Here is an 18,393-nt window from a genome sequence, read left to right as displayed (position 1 = left end):
GGCAGGAATGGCCTAAGGCATTTATATGGTAAAACGGGACCCTGCTTCATACCTACATTTCTGATATCTGTTATAATAATCATATTTAGGGGCCGATTACATGATCGGAGCCTTTATGGCTGCATCGTTATAGGCTGATCGGTTTACGTTCTGACCCCCTCATTATAATGGAGGCGGCTGGAAAGTAAACCGACCGTTCATTCCGGCTGGCTTACGATGGGCTCAGAGAGCCCGTCCGCCAGTCGGAAGCTGGAAAGTAATTCCAAGGACGGGTCTTTCTGTCCTCGAGATTACGCTCACTGTTTGAGACATTGTGTCCATACAGGCCTGTCCGACATGGAAACCATGTCGGAAAGCGTGTTTGGGGGTCCCCAGCATGGCCCCTTTTGGTGCACGGCCTCCGGTTGGTACCTTGATGTACCTGCCACGGGGTGCAGGGATGAACTGCACATCCCTTTTCTCAATGGGAACTTGTGTTACGGCCTGTTTATGGCTGTAACACGAGTTCCCATTGAGAAAAGTTAAACACTGTTCTGTCACATTATAATAGGCCGGCAATGACTGAGTCAGTGTCGGGCGGAAGGAATTCCACCCAACATCAAAATAACCCCCTTAGTGGCAAATGTTGACAGTGCTGGTGCAGAGGCAATGTCCTTTTACAACATTCTTTATTCCATTGTTTTAATTTAGTTCCTCATGTATTTCGTCCCATTCGTAAATAACAGAATAAACTTAGCATAATATATGGCGAAACTGAGGAATGACCTAAGTTGGTTTTTACTTTGAGGCTCTGGAGCATCTTCTTTTGCCTTGACTAGACTGTTTTTTGGAGAAATTACATGTATACCAATAATATGGCCTAAATATTCAACAGATTCTATCTCAAAATTACACTTATCTTTAGTCAAAGTGAGCCCATGAGTATGCAAAATGGTTTATACTTTGCATAACGTCTCAGCATGCTCTTTTTTTGTATTCCTAAACACGAAAATATTGTTTCGAAAGTTCTACATCCTTAAATAATTTATGCATAACTCTTTGAAAGACTGGGAATGCTGATATTAAACCAAATGGTATGCCTCTTCTGGTGTAATGAACGACAATATATTGTTTTCTGTCCTCATGTAGTACAATCTGGTGATATGCACTGGAAATGTCTAAAGTGGAAAATACTGTTGCACCCTTTAGCTTCGAGAACATGTCTCCAGTGTTGGCCAATTGATGCCGATCCACCCACACACATTCAATTAGATCTCTTAAATCGACACACAGTCTGATTTTCTTATACACTTTGTGCACTACCACTATGGGTGACAAACTTTTTGACAATTATTTTCTCTCTATTTTATCCTGCTTACACAATTTTTCCAATTCTTTCTTTAACACTTCTCTCATGAGTAAGGGGATATTCTTGACGTTATTTACCTTAGGCAGCACACCCTGTTTTAAGATGATTTTATGAAGAAATATTTTTAGTACTCCTAACTTTGATGAGAAAACTATGGGAAACAAATAGTCTCATCCAATGCTTTATCTTCATTAACTTGTAGAATTAGATAATGATATCCCAAAACCTGATCAGATGCTGAGGATTGAGTGTGATCATCAAATCCCTTTGTTGTGGTCAACCCAGCAAACAAGGCCCTTCTTTAGCCACATACATCTTTGCATTAATTGTTTTACCTTTCTAACTCAACCATAACCCACAAGCCTGATATCAGGAGGCACAAACTGTTCATCAGACAACTTATGTAACCATTCATTTCCAATCAGTGTTGAGCACTTGACTCTGCCATTGCCTTGATCTCTTTTCGACCAATGTTCATGACACAAAAATCTAATTTTTTGATCAATTTTATATATGTTCAAGCTGTACTTATCTGGAATATTATCTACCTTTTGTGTGACTTATTTGATGTAACCAGTATTTTCTTTGATTTCCTTGACACCACTGTCTTTGATTTTGCTCCTACACATTCTAGTATAATGGCCTCTGCTTTTGCAATATCTGCAAATGTGTCCAATTGCTTAACATGACTTGTCATTAGCTAAGTGACATAAAAGGCCACATTTAAAGCATACATACTCATTTTTCTCTATTCCTTGACTACAAGTTTGAATTCTGGATTTGTCTCCTACATGAGAAGAAACCTGGGCTAACTGTCACTGGCTTAAATCTCTGTCATGTACAATTCTACATTCCATTCTGCGATTCCAGCCACCAAGATTCCTTAAGATGTCACAACGTGGGATTCACAGACCCAGGGACTTCCCCATGTGACTTCCCTGTTTAGGTTCCCATACTACTCACATGCTGATGATACACAAATCTCCTAATCTCTCCTCCAGATTTAAATATCAGACTCACTCAGTCCTATCTGACAAAGGATGGTGTTCTGTTCTCTAATGCTGAAATGCTCTAAAACTGAATATATCAATTTTCCAGCCTAGTAGGCCCCACAAGACCATCTCCTCACCACTTGTTTTCCCAGAGACACCCTTCACTTTCCCCCTCTACCAAGAAACTAGGACTTTGTATAATCTCAGGAGGTAACTGCAGTTATTCAATACTTCCAGTGTCGCTACAGCCATATTCCAGCAATTCAATATTAGAAAACACCTCATGCACCTTCCTTCCTGACAGCTAGGTTCCTAATAATCATACCTGTAATGTGGAAACTAAGTTACTGTAACTGAATTTCTCCAGTACATGTTCTCTGACCTTGTCAAAGGAGGGTTATTTAGTGTTGAGCAGACATGGTAGTTCCCCATAAAATCTGAGTACCATGTCCTGGAAACTGGTGCTTCTCCTGCTGTATTTAGAATTGGCAAATCAGTCATGTTTCCCTTAGTTTTTTCTTCTAGTTGAAACCTTACTCCTAAGATCCGATAGGCATTAGTCCATTGGTGTAAGTATCTCAGACCATCAGACCTATTTAGGGCAAAGGTTCTCATGAATTTTTGCTTCTGCTTGGGACCACCAGAGAAAGCCCTACATTCCTGACAGGAAACAAAATTACCTTCACGCTGTGGGAGAAACCTCCCACGTGATCTGGGTCATTATTTATACACCGTTCTAAACGAACTCCGACTTTGGAAGTTTGTGTTTGAAAAACAAATAAATTTGCTGAGCGGCCATGTGAAACATGATGGCTGCTCAGCATACTCACAGTGAATTGAGAGAAGATACTGTGGTGGCAACTCCTCCGAATGGAAAAAGAGGTCTCCACCAAGCATATGGCTATCTGCGGCCCACAAGTGCAGCAAAGTATATACATCTACTGGCGCAAGAGAAGGCATTATAGCCCGGTAAACTCACATACTATATTCTTTGGAGAAATGTTGAAAACTTAACTATTTGGAATTGCTGTAAGTTTTCTTAATCTTGAAAATATTGAAAATAAATTAAAAATAAATTGAAAGTAAAGTGAAAAAGTTGACAGCTTCAAACAACTATATTGTGAAAATTTTCCAAACAACGGTGAAGTCTGAAAAGTTGTGGATTGGAATTGACCGGTGCTCAACTCACAGAGAAAGAAATCGAGGAAAGTGACTATAAATAGACTCACCAAGTGTTTGCATGCATTATGTAATTGCTTTAGGCTACCGTACAATACATCTTCTGTTAGACTGTCATATGTTAAAAGATTTCTTGCCAGTTCACTTTCAAGATTCTCCACGTACATCCCATGATTCTTAGAGCTCAGCTGACAGCGTATGTTTGCTTTTTTGAAATTCTCATTTTTCTCTGTGGAATTGCTCTGTGCCCCAAGTCCTGTGGTACCACTGACCATTGCCTAGGGCAGCAAGACTCCAGAGTCATGACTGCATGTGCTTGTATTGCTCATCCTGAGCTAAATAGTGGTTGCTGTATGAATGCAGACAGTATGGCTATTGCGGCTGGGGGGAACAAGTCATCTAAGCTGACTCTCCATCTGGCAGCAGCATTTCAGGGTAACAGTGGTCATTGCCATCAGCTACAGAGTGCAGCGGAGCAGTAAAGCAGCAGGCGGTAAGCTCTGATATTTAATGTCTGTCAGTCCAGATGTGATAAGGGAAATAATGTCCAGTTCTGGACTGGTAAACAAAAAGCAGCTCTGGCACAAATCCTCAAACCATCCCCGACCCTGCCATCTCCTTGCACAATCTTTCTCTTTCCATCCATCCATTCTCGCTCTCTCACTCCTCTCTTCTTCTTCCTCTATGATCGCATTCTCTCTACCTCCCCCTCCCTCCCTTTCTATCTCTTTCCTAAAGCCTCCCTATGCCTTCTGTAACTAACCTTGAGACAGAGACGTTTTAAGGCATGGGCAAAGATGGTCCTGGCCCAGGGCTCCAGCCTCTCAAGGGACCCCTGATAGCTCTGTTCTGCAGAGAGCATAGCATTAATGACCTTGAATAATTCTTAAGCCGTACCATTTTCCTTTAAAATATGGTAATGTGGGTCATGTGTGTCTGTGTGTTTATTTCATGAAACATCCACAACAAAAGAGACTTTTAGATCAAAACAGAACCTCACATATGAGAAATGGGAGGATGTTACAGAGATTATTTCCAGTAATATTAGTGGGCTGCTGCTGTGTTGCAATATTAAAAACATATGTCACTGTCCCTGAATATTAAATGTAAACACATTAAGAATTTGGAGGGGTGTGCCTCTGCAGTGACTTGGCCAAAGAGGGAATGAAAGAGCTGAAATTGAATCATAAATTCAAAGCTATTCCGAACGGGCCCCCAAAATATTTTTGGCCCAGGGCCCCAATAAACCTTAAGCTGTCCCTGCCTCGAGAAGATGGAGAAAGTGACATAGGCACGAGGGGCAGCCCTAGGCATTCAAGACTAGTCTCCAAGGGCTGCAGCCCACCAGGAGAATGGCCAGTAGATCATGACTGTCATGGCCACTACCTAGTTTAAAAGTTGTGGTAAGGCTTCATATGCTCCTCCAACTCACCTATACTTTGGTTTCTGTCTCTTTCAAATGCCCTCTTAGGTTGGTCACTCCTTTTTTCTGCACCCCAACCCTTTTAACCTTTGCATTCAGGTTACCTGTCTAGAAATCTAGGTAAAGGCCTGAGAGTAAAAGAGCATCTGCCTCTGGCATCTTCCCTACTTGGGCTTATTACAGCCTTGAAGGGCTAGATCCTCTGCTCAACAGTATTTATATTGCTCCCTATATCTCTCCCTCTGCCACTCATCAACTTCCCCATTTTAACCACACGTATTTCACAGGATTTCCTGCCCTGTATGGACACCATAGTCCCTCACAAATGGAATCTATAGACTTACTTGAGTTGCAGCATCACTGCTCCTGGGTAGACATAATTGACCCTTTTAAGAGTGCAGTTTGCTTAGGTTATGGCTTCATTGATCTTCTCTGAGCCAGTCTCAGGAAGTGCCCCTATTTCTGCTCCTGTAGCGCTATGTTTCATGCCGACGTTCAGCAATTTTCTTTCAAAAACAAAATCCCAAAGTGGGAATTGATTTTTGAAAAACTAGCGACCCAAATACCCTGTGAGTTTTCTTCTAGGGTGGAAGGTGGAATGGAAATGTATTTTTCTGTTTGGGACCATTGGATTTTTCTTGGCAGTCCAGAGCAGGAAATACGTAATCGGAACATTTACCCTAAATAAGACAGATGAACTGAGTTACTTACCCACGATGGAGCGATGTTAATCTAGCCACCTGAGTAAGGTTTCTGCCACCAGAAAACATTTGGTGGAAACACGACTGTTTACCCGACTCTAAATAGAGCGCGTGAACTGTCAATTTTGGAGACATGGTACTCTGCTGCATTTGTGATGGAGTACCATGTGCTCCATATAACCTCCATTGTGTAGGGGAGAGATATGTATTGGAGAAATTCAGTTAGAGTAGCCAAGTTTGCTCATTACAAGATTCATGATTAGCAACATAGCACATAGCTGTCAGAAAGGAAGGTGCATGTGGACTTTTCTAATATTGAATAGTTGCAAAATAGCTGTGGCAACACAGGAAGGAATGCATCTACCTCTTGGGATCAAGCAAACCTCCTAGGTTCTTGATAGATGAGGAAAGTGTCAGAGTATCTTGGGAAAAGAACTAGCGAGGAGATGGTCCTGTGGAACGTACAGGGCCGGAAAGTTGATAAATTCAGAATTAGAGGATTTGCCATTAGAGAACAGAACACTTCATTGTGTCAGATAGCCCTGAGCTAGTCTGAGATTTTACTTTTTGAGGACAGAAGATAAGATTTGTGTATCCTTAGCATGTAAGTGGTATGAGAACGTAAAGAGGGGAGTCACATGTGGTGGTCAACAGGGTCTGTGATCTCTACAACCATCACATCTCAGGTGGATGCTGTTTTGCCACTCAGAAGAGGATTCAACGATGATGCATTTTCCCTTTGTGTTTGGCAATCATTTTAAGTAACACAACTTATATATAACATAGCAACACAAATCACTAAGCATCACATAGGGCATCTATATGGGACATTATTACAGCTTTAGCCAGAGGGAGTAGTATCTTAGAACTGAAACAGTCTTGATGCTTCCATCTACACAGTCACTCCTCCATTCGTATGTGCACTGAGTCTCTCATTATCCATGTTCTGAATCACACATCTTTGCAGTCAGCACTATTCATCCACCAATTGACTTATTCCTGCATTCACCCACTTGTTTGTTCACAATATTAACCAAGCAATGAAGAAGAGCTTTAAGTTATCAGTCATACCAGGGTGCTTAGCTGCTTGTCTGTGAGGGGTGTGAGAGTGCCTCTAGTGGAATTTGACAGCAAGTCATTGAGAATTGTGAGAGTGCAGTCAGTGGCTTTGGCTGCTGGACTCTCAGGAATGTGAGAATGCTGCCAATAGTGTGAGAGGTAGTTTGTGCGGGAGTATGAGTGCTATCAGTGGTGGAGAGAGCTAATCTATGAGGAGGGTGCAGGTGTTAGTATGATACCGTCAGGGGGAGTGTGGTTTGAGAATGCAGTCCATTCTACTGCTCTGAGGTGGATAAATGCTGACGACAGAGCGAGACTACTAGTCGATGAGAGGTGGAGAGTGCTTCTAGTAGTGTGTGACCGCTGGCTGAGTAGTGAGACTACTGGATTCTGAGGGGAATAAGAACGCTTCTGGTAGCATGTAAATAATACTCTTTAAGAGGTGTCAGCGCCTACAGTAGTACCTGGCTCGTAATTTATGAGGGGTGTAGGAGCCGAGGGCGGTTGCTAATAAGGTTGTTTTACTGCTTCACCATAAGGGTTGCAAACACTCCCCTCTTGTTTTTGTTGAAGGCATGGCTGAAGACAGGCTCTGTATTTATTTAATGCTGTATAAGCTGTACTCTTGAAGCAATACTACAGCAATGTTTTGTAAGCAGAGTCCACTGTAAGCAAAGTCCATTAAAGACAAAATCATTATTCTTGACTCACATACAGTGTTCTTTGGAGAAATGATGGAAATCTGACTGTTTGGAATGTCTGCTGGGTTTCTTAAATTTTACAATCAATTTGGAAGCTCTTACAAAATAAAAGGTTCATCCCTTGTAACCAGTGATTTGTGAATTTTCAAGCCAGGGAAAAATAGTGGAAAGTTATTGGTTGGAATTAACAGGTGATCATTCACTGAGAAAGAAATCAATCACGATGACTTACAGAGGAAATAATTGAAATCCGTTTTAAAAGATGCCCACCGAGTGTGGTACTGTGCAATTTCTAACTATATGCTGCAGTACAATACATCTTGTGTCACACTTTGGAAGACCACGATCAAGATTCGCCTCGCACGTCCATTGATTCTGACAGAGGTCACCTGAAATCATATATTAGCGTCTCTAAAAATATCATTTTGCCTCTGTGTAATTGCACTGCGGTCCCACCATCTGTGGTACCACTGACCTTTGCCCAAGGCAGCCAGCCTCCAGTGTCATGGCAGCATGTGGGTGGTTGTCGAATGTGTAGAGAAAGTGGGATAGGTGCAACTGGAGGAAGGGAATGGGAGATTGCATGTGCAATTTGCGAGTACCAATAGGCACTCGCAAATTGCACATTGCAATTTCAAGGGTGCAAGGGTGTCAAATGGACAACCTGTTGCACCCCTGAAATTAATCTGTGCACACATGTTGTGCACACACCTGCCCTAAGGGTTCGCAATTTAGGAATATATGTCATGATTTTCCTTAAAGCAGTAGTGAAGAATGGTAAAGGAAACACTGAGGCACCACACAGAGCACCATCAAAAAACATAAAAGGATACAGCAATACTCCCAAGCCTCATGCAGAGCGCCATGAGACAAAGGTGTTTCAATGCACGCGATCCCTAAATCATTAACCTCGCAGAAGGCAGGGGGATGGGCACACACATTGAGGAGTCAACAAAGCAATATAAACGCATTGTCAACCTCTTGGTTCTGAGGATAAGGAACCACCAGGTACATGCATCAATGTAGGCTTTTGCAATTCCGTAATTGGGATTATTAAGGAATCGCAATTAAGGATTTGCAAAAGCCGATGCATGTAGGAATCGCTAGAAAATTAGCGATTCCCAAACATTCCTTAATTGCGACTCGCAAATTGCGGGTCGCAATTAAGGAATGCCTTCCCATTCATTCCTATGGGCGTACAGGCCCATAGGAATGAATGGGAGATTGCATGCGCAATTTGCGAGTACCAATAGGCACTCGCAAATTGTGCATGCAATTTCAAGGGTGTAAGGGTGTCAAAAGGACACCCTGTTGCACCCCTGAAATTGATCTGTGCACACATGTTGTGCACACACCTGTCCTAAGGGCAGGTGTGTGTGGAACCTACAACTTTGAAAAATGCACTTTAGTGCATTTTTCAAAGTTTTTGAAAATTACCATCAAGTACAAATTGATGGTAATTGGCGCCCCCTATTAGCAAAATCGCATTTTGCGATTCCATCATGCATTGCATTTAAGGAATCGCAATGTGCAATTTCTTAAATGCAATCGCAATTTAAGAAATCTCAATAATTTGCGATTTCTTAAATTGCGATAGGCTGACAGGTTGATGCATCGCAGAAGCCCTTTTTGCGAGCGCAAACAGGCGATTTTTGCGAATCGCACCATTTGCGCTTGCAAAAATGGTTGATGCATGACCCCTGCATGTATTTAGTGCACAAGGACATGATTGCAGAGAACATCATTCGAAACAAGTGCAAACTGAATGTGAACCAGGGCATGCTTGCAATCCTGGTCCACATTGAACTTGTTCTAAGATAAAAACATTAGATGCCCCAAAGAACAATATTCAAATCACTGAAGACAGAGCTGCCAACTGGCCCTATCTCATCAGGTTTTGCAGCCAGCAACTCTTTTGTAGGTTCTGTGGTAAATAATTTAATTACCGGTACTTAATTTGATGCGGAAAATTAATAAGAATAGCTCAGTAAAATAAGAGGCAGAATCCGTGGTATTAGAGATTCGGAACGGGCTTTATTCCTATACAAAGGAACATAATTCGAATTATGGGCCTTCTATTCCATCACCACGAAAGTTCAGGAAGGAAGGAACATATATTATTGACAGATAGGCAGTTTTATAGAAAATACATTACAGTAAAGCAGATGCAAGAGGCGTAACAGTTGATAACAGAGATAAAGACATACATGCGTAACTAAAATGGGTGTAACTGGGCGTAACTAAAGAACGTCATTAGGTATGATGTCACAAATGGGTGGTTCCATGAAAGAATTTCGCAATGTCAGCAGAAATATGTGGCAGAGATGCGCGCGCAGCAGCATGACGTGTGATTTGACGTGCAACTAGAAGGAGAAAGGGGCTTGACATTTAGCTCTACATGTGGAGACAAAAGTCTGGGGTTATGTCAACCTAATCCCAAATCATATCTAATATCCTATGTTTAAAGAACTGTGTTATCCAAAAAGAGAGGTCTCTTAGGATAGAATCTTATTCTATACTGACTATACTGACTGTTAGTGCGTGTACAAGCGTCTAAGTGTCTACACTAGATGCGAGGGGGTAGGAATATTCCATGGTAACAGGGTTTATGAATTACTTGCATGAGGACAGCGAGGCCTGGCCCGTTTGCACGGTAGCTGGAGGAATGTTTACCTAAACTGCTAGACAGGAATGCATCGGATGAGGGGCGGAGGAGATAATCTTGAAGGTGAAATACAGTTTTCTGGCAGGCTACGGGCTGGATCAGGCACCGTTAGCCGCGCAGGGAGTAAGACAAAGTTCATGGTCACAGATGCAGGCTCAGACTGGAGCTTTCAGAGGCAGAAGGCAGTAAAAGGCTTGGTGGCAGAATCAGGGCCTACTCGCCTGGACTGTAAAATGGGATAAATGAACCATATAAAGCCGGTGGCCTTTCATACTTAGGAATAGAATATCTGGCCCATTCATGGCGGATCTGAAAGAGGACATGTTGATGGTGGACGAACATGTATTTGCGTCTTCATAACTGGAACTGGAGGGAACATACATGTACTTGTGATTTATACATGAAGCCGTTGGGGTCCAAGATAGGGGACATAACCGACCATAAAAATCCATATTTCCACATTCCCTCCTTGTCCCCTACTGGCCCTTAGGAGATATCAATCTTCATCAATCCATCGATCTGTTCATATAACATCATTTGTTCTTCTTTCTTCTTCCGGGATCTCGAACGAAAACTTGGATGTGGGATACACGAGGTGGCACACAGACCACAAATCGCTGGCCCACATTGTAGACATAAGCAGCAACTGAATAGTATGAGAAAGCCAATACCTAGGAAGGAGAGCATTCTCCATCCCCAGGCTGACAACACGCCCCAGAACCAACCGGACCAAGTCCAGGTGCCTGGACTCTGGTGTATCTGGCTTACAATCTTATGAAGGCGGGTTATGGCTTTATATACTGACGGCGAATTTTCTGGTATGAAAATGCAACAACTTGATCCGATGACCCTACAAGCTCCGCCCCTATCGGCCAGGATGACGTCAAGGACAAGACGATTTTGAAGCACAACAATCCGCATAGCAGACTGTTCTTCTGTTAAATTGCCTAAAGCGGAAATAGTTTCGTTCACTACTGCTTCAAGGGTTCTGGTTAATCTACGTATCAGCTTACTATTAGTGACTGTACCTATATAAGGAAAGAAACCTTTATTGAAATCTGTGTATTTTTCCCATGCCGTTTCAGTGTAATCGACAATTGGGAGATCTCTCTGCTGTCTATTGTGTACTAAATGGGTATTTCTGTGATAATCAGGAGGAGCTAGGAAAACAGGTGGTAGGAGGAATGCTATGTAACAGGTACCATCCCAATCTAGAGGTAGGCGTATATATGCGGTCTGGCCACATATAAAGTAGGAATGACGAGAAGCTCTAAATGTAGACTTGCCTTGATCACTGAATTTTATCACAGTGGTGCATTTACTATGGCCCATGTGTATGGAGCCATTCTTTCTTATACATAGTTCCCCTTTTACTGGGAATACGGGCATGGCGGACAAGATTGGTGTAGCTTCAGATTCAACGTTCAGGATCATGAGGTTAAGTGTAAAATTACCTAATCCGTATACTTCATTTTCTAGATCAGTTCCTGTTCTTTTGGGAAGTCCCTCCTTGTTAGGGTAGCAGACTTTAAGCAAAACTAAGTTCAGGTTTCCCCATACCCAGTTGTCTTGATAAACTGCGGAATTCGAATCTAGGGATTTGATCAAACTAAACCATGCTCCACAGGAGCCATTGTGTGTGAACGGATAGGGAAAGAGGGGCAAAACTCCCTTATAGTTCTGATAGGGAGGGAGTCGGCCACATATCCAACAATTTGTAGCATTGCTAGTCTGATGGGAATGATGTAACATACTAATAAAAGTGTTATTGCGCAGCGCAAATCTATATGACAACTCATGCGGAGGAAATTCACTAAAAGAATGTTCTGCAGTTATATTATAAGCATGCTTAGGAATAGGGTAATACATGTGCAATAGGATGCTGACAATGATGATCAAAAGACTTAGAAAAAACAAAATTAATAATGTTACTGTACAATGACTACGAAATGATTTACAATACGCTTGCTTCTTGAGCAGCATTTGATTATTTCTTTCTCTATTCCGGTCCAGAGGATACATGTCAGAGACAAATTCAACCGATTCACCTTGGAGAGGACTTAAACAATCAAATTGTCTGACTGACTGGACCTCAATTTTAGTCTATATAGTTCTGAGTTCGATTGCTCAACCAAAGGGAGCTTTGAGTCTGTCTTTGAGGAAATACAGGGTTTAGTCTCTATATTGGATGGTAGTCCATAAAATTTCTTGATATGACTCGAGTGCAACCATCCTTTTCTTCCCTCGATTTTCACGGCTGTCCTCGTGGTGAGTAGTACAAGTTGAGGCGATTTCCACCTAGGATCCAGCTGAGTCTTCCGGTCAAAATTCCGCACTAACACCAGGTCCCCGGGAACTACGTCATGGGGTTTCACCTCGGTGTTGTCGGGAAAGGCTGCAGCTACCTGTGAACGACAAGATTGTAGTGCAGACATCAAGGAAGCTAGGTAATCTGTCAGCATATTACAGTCAACGTCAGTTATTTTACGAGGTATAGGCGTCCCCCACATATTTGGTGGTCTACCGAAGATCACCTCATACGGGGATAGCCCTGTTCGAGAATGTGCTACCATTCTCATGTAAAAGAGCGCAACTGGTAAGGCTACTATCCAATCGACTCCTTTTTCTCTACATATTTTGGACAATCTAATTTTCAAAGTTTGATTATGGCGTTCTACGAGACCTGCTGCCTCGGGATGTCGGACACAGTGAAATTTCCATTGATATCCTAATAGAAGGGAAACGTGTTTCATTAGTTCGGATGAGAACGGCTGGCCGTTATCTGAATAGACAACACGTGGTAAACCGTACCGTGGGAAGAATTCTCGAACTAACTGTTTGGCAGTAGTCGGGGCAGTGTAATCTGAAACCGGGTATGCTTCTGTCCAACGGGAAAGAGCACAGACAACTACGAGAACATATTTGAATCCTCGACATCGTTCCATCTGGATATAATCCATCTGGAGGACTTCAAAAGCATGATTAGGAGGTTGAAATCCACCCTGTTCTACGGGGATGCTTTTACCTGGATTAAACTGACAACATATCATACAGGTACGAACTTTTTGTTTAGCTGCGGCTCGCAAGTGTTTGTTAAACCAAATGTGTTGAATGCTGTCTAGCATAGCTTTTTCTTCTAGGTGCGCTGGACTATGTATTGTATTGATGATAACTTGAACCATAGAGTCGGGAAGAAACCATATATATTTTTCCTTCGTCATCCATCCCTGATCTGTTTGGATCCCTCCTAATTCAGTCCATTTCTTTATTTCTTCTGGTGTAGCGTGTGTCTGTATGTCAATTACGTCAAGAGCGGGATCCTTAACTGTCATGCAATGTGTTGGTGTCGGAACTATTGTCTTTGTCATGTCAGTTGCGTGAGTCTGATTCTGAGCAGTCTGTTTAGCTGTTCTGTCAGCTAGATCATTGCCTTGGGAAATGATATCAGTAACTTTCGTATGAGCTTTACATTTCATAATTGATATTGCAGTAGGTAGATGTATTGCATCTAATAAGGCATGAATGAGGGGTCCGTGCTGAATGTGGGCACCGTGAGAAGTTAAATAACCTCTCTCTCGCCACAGCACGCCGAAGTCATGTACAACTCCAAATGCATAACGTGAATCAGTGTATATGTTGACTTTCTTATTTGTGGCTTGAATACAGGCTTGTGTCAGAGCGGTGAGCTCTGCTGCTTGAGCTGACAAAGTGTTAATACAATTTGTTTCAATGACTTCAGTGTCTGTTGTGACTGCGTAAGCGGCCACTAGCTCTCCTGTACTTGTTCTCATACATGACCCATCTACATACAATGTCAAGTCCGGATCTGACAATGGGACGTCTGTTAAGTCTTGTCTGGGTTTCGTCGTGATAGTAATAACTTCAATACAATCATGTGCCAATGGGTCTGTTCCGCTCACTGGTAACAGTGTGGCAGGATTTAACGTATTACAACGTCTGATTTCTATATGTGGCTGAAACAATGTCAGTTCGTAACCGGTAAGTCTTGCTATAGTCAAGTGTTGTGTTTGCGTGCGGTTCAAGAGAACTTCTACTGCGTGTGGTACTTGTACTGTCAGTTGGTGTCCTAACACTATGGCATCGCTTTGTCTGATTGCTAAAGCTGTTGCTGCCACTGATTTCAGGCACGCAGGCAGAGCCTGAGCTACTGGATCTAATGTACTAGAAAAATAAGCACATGGTTTGTGTGATCCTGCTTGTTCCTGTGTGAGTACTGACAAGGCAGTACCTTCGCGTTCTGTAACAAAGAGCGTAAAATGTTTATTGTAACATGGTGTTGCTAAAACAGGTGCTTGGCATAAAGCTTTCTTTAGGCTTTCAAAAGCTTGTGTATGTTCCTGAGTCCAAGGGAGGACAGTCGATGTGGCCGCCTCCTGTGTTGTCAACTGAATGAGTGGTTTTGCTAGAAATGCATATTGAGGGATCCACTGCCTACAGTATGAAGTGAGGCCTATAAAAGCCCGTACCTCCTTTTGTGTCTTGGGTATTGGCATGTTAGCGATTAACTGGATGCGGTCGGATGTAAGCTGCCTTCCCTCCTTGGACAGCGAGTGCCCAAGGTAAACAACTCGCTGGACACAGAATTGCAGCTTAGAAGGGGACACCTTGTGCCCCTTTTCGGCCAAAAATTGTAAAACCGTCAGTGAGGCTTTTTCACATTCAAGTTCGTTTCTAGCGGTGATCAGCAGATCATCGACATATTGAAGCAGGGCAGTGTTGACTGGCATGTGGATACTGTCAAGTTCTCGTTTCAGTGCTTGGCTATAGATGCTGGGGCTTTCTGTGAATCCTTGAGGTGCGCGTGTGAATTTAAAGCTTCGTCCATTTAAACTAAATCCGAACAAGTATTGGCTTTCCGGATCTATTGGGACGCTGAAAAAGGCATTCTTGAGATCAATTACAGTAAAGAATGTTGCTTCGGAATCAATGGCTGTCAGTAATGAAGAAATGTCTGGGACTACGGGGTATTGTGGTACAATACATTTATTTAATTCGCGCAGATCAATAACCAATCGATATACTGGCGGAGGTTTTGGATCCGTTCTTTTAAGAATCGGGATTATCGGAGAATTACATACATTGGAGTCAGTTTCGACAACCACTCCTTGTGCAATGAGCTCGTCAATGATTTGTAGTAAAGCCACTACAGCATCTGGTGGTAACTTGTATTGTCGCATTCGTGGTAGTACTATTCCTGATTTCAGTGTAACTCGATATGGCGTAATATTCATGCAACCAACATCAGTGGGGCCTTGTGCCCATAAATGTGTAGGTAAATTCTGCAGTCGGTGATCCATGTCTCTGGATACGTAGTGACCTTTAAAGTCACGTAAAAATAGTCGTACTCCTTCCGGAGAACAACATATTATAGCTCCTAGAGCTTTCAGTGTTTTTATACCTAACAGGTTTTCTGGACATGATTTAGTAAGCAATAAATCTGTAGTTCGTGTCAAGGGACCAATCGTAAGTGGAAGAGGCTGTGATACTTCGTTAATGATGGGTTTTCCTGAAAAACCAAGGGAAATATTCTGTGAGCCTGAGAGGGGTGCCCCTGGTACTTCACTACGTTTTATGGTTGTTCGGCTTGCCCCTGTATCAAGTAAAAATTTTCTATCTTGGCCTAATAGTTCACTGTGTACATAAGGTCCTTCTTGATCTACAGGGACCTCGATAAGGGGTAAGCCAACTTCCCTCTCTAGGCTGTTTCATGAGTATCGTTGATAATCAGGATAGTCATACTGTGCGGTCTGGTACATCTGTCGTGTCGTTGTTTGTGTGGCAGCAATAGGCTGCGGTGGTGGAGCTGGCATAGACTGTTGCGGAGCTGGCATGGACTGTTGTGGAGCTGGCATGGACTGTGCATGCTGCGGGGCTCCTTGTTGGTTCTGATCCTGTCTAAGTGGCCGTGGTCTTTCTTTTGTAATACCTATGGCGATATTATGTTTTAAGACTGGACAATCGTGTATATAATGACCTGACTGTTTACAATAGTTGCACGTCCCTTTTACAGACCCTGCTGAATCACTGGACTGTGTCATACCCTTTTTATGACCGTCAGCTGGAACTGTCTGGGAAACTAGCATTTTCATTTTCGTGTCTTTCATGCGTCTTTGTTCATGTTCTTGTTCCTCTCTAATTCTATTGTGATGGTACTGTAGCATTTGTAACATTTGTGACGGGGTGTTACCTTGCCAGGTACTCTCGAATTTCAATACTCTATTCTTAACTTGGGGCAAGGAATTTTCAACTAATTTTATCACAAACGGATGTGGATACGATTCGCTACTTGCTTTTATTCCACTATTTATACCAAAACATTTTTCGAATCGGGCATAGAAATCACTAGTGTCTTCATCTTGCTTTTGTTTACAGGCTGAGATTGCACCCCAGTCTTCCTTTTTCGTAGTTAATAAACGTGGCAGTACCTGTACTAATAAACCTGGTAGTATTTTGGTCTTTTCCCCAAGCCCTAAACCTGGACCTCGAGCTGTTTCTTCGTTTTCTAATGCTGTCCAATCTATCTTTTGGTCTCCCACCTCCCAATCCTTTTCTTTGAGTTTTTCGTAAATGCCCGCAGGCATTAATACCTTTAATATTTTCATAATGTCGGGATAGGTATACTCTCCCATGAGCAACATGTCTTTAATTTCACGGTGGAAACCCGCTGGGTCTTTGTCATGACTGGGTACCACTTTCTTCATTTCTAATAGTTCCATTTTAGATATGGGTGTGTATACAAACACACGTTTAAACTGATTGTCATCACCTTTTATCGGGTGGACTTCGCGTAAGGGATTCTGTCTATCCATATAATACGTCGTTCTTTCCTTGATGGGCAGTGAGACATGTTCGGGGCATACAAAAAGAATGTACTGCTTTCTGGATTCTAGTATTTCTCTAATTAACTCAGTACCTGAACCTCTCCATTTATTCGTGAGTAATTCAGTCAATATATCAGGTAAGGGACCAGGATCGGAGTGTTGGCTTTTATATAATATAAGGAGTTGTTGAATCATGTAGATACCAGCTAAACGCTGTTCATCTGGGGTGAGGTTCAAAAACGTGTGCGCTAGTGTATCATCACTATATTTTCCGGGACTGTCAACCCAGTGAACGGCTGACCTGGCTAATTCTTGTTCGTCCATAGAATCTAGTATATGATAACCCCTTCGTTCTCGAAGTAATTTGTCAGCGGCTTGGAACGAATGTTCGGGGGACCTTATATTTATTATAGGGGTTTGGAAATCTCTGTTATTAACTGGACGTATCGGACGTATCGGATCAGTAAAGCATCTAGTATTATTACAAGATCTTTCTCTACCTACATAGGCCATGGTTTCTAACTGTCCTGTGGGCAGTTCCAATTCTTCCTCCTCCTCGTTTTGTTCAGGCTGGTCTACCGCTAATCTCTCTTCGTGTATTCGTTCTACTTCTTTGCGGATCTTTCGGCACATAGCTACTATACTTAATAGTTTATCATGTCTCCCCTCTGATATATTCCGACTCCATGTGGTAAGAATTCGCATTTCTTCCGGATTTACCCCTGGTCGGTCTTGATTTCTGATCACACAATTTATGAGGAAACGTAACAGTTCCCCCTGTATCTCCACTTTCTGGTACTCCATGGCTCTATTAATACTTTCAGAATCTCGCCCTGACTGGACAAAGTGATATATATTTTCTAAATGTGTAGTCATTCCTGGTAGCCTCCCTAAATATATTGCAGCTCGTCGGATACGTAATGATGCCAGCAGCATTTCGTCCTCTTTGCCGGGCACAGGGTCATATCTACAATCTACTAGAAGTTCCTTAAGCATGTCGGGAGTTACTAGTTTGGGCGTACGTTGGTGGGCTAATTCTTGAAAGGAAAGTTTATTTACTCTGGGTGGCGTGGAAAAAATGTTTGTTGTACCTCCTGTAGCACCGCCTGGGGTGCTGGATGGGAAAGGATTCGTTGAACGTGATATAGCAACCATAGGTGTGGGTACAGCTGTAGAACCAGATGTGCTTGCCGGAACTTGTGTCGGAGTTTGTTGTTGCGGAGGTACAGACGGAGGGTCTTGGCGTTGAACCCCCTCGGCAGGCGGTCTATGTGGTGCAGTATTAGCATACTCGGGAGCTGCGTCGTCTAAATAAGAGGAAAGGAAAACATCTTCTGCGGTTCTGGGATGCCCTTTGGGATGTGCTTTTATCGGAAACAATGGAGGTGGCAAGTCTTTTGGTATCTCCAGAGTAGCCTTAGGTAACCCTTCGGCCAGAAGAGGATACATACCATTCATAAGGGCATTTCTTTGTCTGTCTACT

At 42.6% G+C, this 18,393-nt stretch overlaps 1 protein-coding gene across 2 annotated transcripts in view; it reads left to right on the top strand.

The window, feature by feature from the left end:
• Positions 1-3,886: 3,886 nt before the first annotated feature.
• LOC146854820 (adenosine deaminase 2-like) overlaps positions 3,887-18,393 on the top strand; it is a 511,041-nt gene continuing 496,534 nt past the window's right edge. For both annotated transcript variants that reach the window (XM_085650538.1, XM_085650539.1), the window contains exon 1: positions 3,887-4,012. The gene's annotated coding sequence lies outside the window, so the exon portion shown is untranslated. The remainder of the gene's footprint in view (positions 4,013-18,393) is intronic.

The sequence above is a fragment of the Triturus cristatus genome, chromosome 4_1 (assembly GCF_964204655.1).
Source record: "Triturus cristatus chromosome 4_1, aTriCri1.1, whole genome shotgun sequence".
In the NCBI taxonomy this organism is placed as follows: domain Eukaryota; kingdom Metazoa; phylum Chordata; class Amphibia; order Caudata; family Salamandridae; genus Triturus; species Triturus cristatus.
The sequence above is the reverse complement of the archived record's forward strand: the minus strand, read 5'-3'. Positions and strand labels throughout refer to the sequence as shown.